Genomic DNA, 1555 nt, shown 5'->3' on the forward strand with positions numbered 1-1555 from the left:
TCATTTTCTTGACTTTATTGCATTTCGTCCACACCTACATATACAAGTATTGTGATTTTTATGAGGGCTTCGTATATACATACCCTTATCATCCTCACGTGTATCTTCATCTTCATATTTATGTGTTCATGCACAAAAATGGACATGCCCTTCAGATGTAGTGACAGAAATTGTTGAACTACTATATATTAATCTTCATCTTCATATTTTTGTGTTTGTTCTTTTTGACAGAAAATCTGTCACAATTTCAGTTCTAAGGTATAGGTCATAAAAAATAAAATAAAATCTCTTAGTTCAATAATACCTGCCTTTTAGGGTTTAATTTTTGTCCAATAATATATATATACAATCACTTTTTTTTCTTTTTTGCTTCTTTTAAAATTTTTATATTTTTATTATATTTTCGTATTAAAAAATATAAAATTACTATTTTTAATATTGTTAAAAATATATTCACTTATGTTGCATACTTTTATCATCTTAAATTTTTAGGAGAAGTGATATCATAATATGATATTAGAGTTCTATATCTGAAAAGTCTAGAATTCGATATTTGATAAGTTCAAAAAAATAAAAATATATAAGACAAATAAAAAAATCAAACAAATTCAAAATATGTGTTAAAAATATAATGATTTATATTTTTTTATTAGTTTTAACTCTTAAAAAAATAGTATTAAGACGAAGACACTTATTAACTAACTTCTAATTCAAATAGTACAACAAACTATTAATTCTAAACTCAAACGCCTTGAAGATAATTAACAAAACTTGGGTTATTTACATTAAATATCCAACTCAAATGGATCAATTGATGAGAGGCTATTTACATTAAATATTCATTACCAATATTACCTTTAGTTAATTTTTAGACGTAGTTATGTCCAAAAATTAATTAAAGCTTTAGCAATGGTAGTCTGATGAAAATAAATTTTTAGTGTTTTATTTAATATAATTTCGATTATTTCTTAATGTGCGTGGTTATTAACTTTAAAAAAGATAAAAATTACGAGATGGAAGGAGTTTAAACTACGTATTGATATAAAGAATGATATAAAGAAACATTTTCCTTATTCTTAGCTTGGTGAAAATTTTTACACGTATATATAATTATATATATGACGTGGGTTTGAGAAATTCAAAAATGGGGACCGGACCTTGCTCCCAATAAATGAAAAAGGGTCGGTAGAAAATAAAAGGCTTGTACGACATATATATAGCCAATGAATTTGTCATCAAATTAAATTTTTCAAAAATTTAAGCGGATAAAAAGAAATACACGAATAATTATATTAATATGTACTTTTAATTAATATTTTTTTGGATTTGTTTTAATTTTTTGTATGTATAAATTTTTTTTCTTTAATTTGTTTTATACTAATCTTTTTTGAAATTTAATAAGGATGAAATTCTAAATCTTTTGATTATAAAAAATTTAATATCATGTTAGAAAATCACCTCTCTCAAATATTTAAGACAATAAAAAAAGATATTAATAATTATATCTCTAAAAAAATTGTTATAATTTAAGTTAATACATCCTTCAATTTATACT

The sequence above is a fragment of the Arachis duranensis genome, chromosome 2 (genome assembly GCF_000817695.3).
Source record: "Arachis duranensis cultivar V14167 chromosome 2, aradu.V14167.gnm2.J7QH, whole genome shotgun sequence".
In the NCBI taxonomy this organism is placed as follows: Eukaryota; Viridiplantae; Streptophyta; class Magnoliopsida; order Fabales; family Fabaceae; genus Arachis; species Arachis duranensis.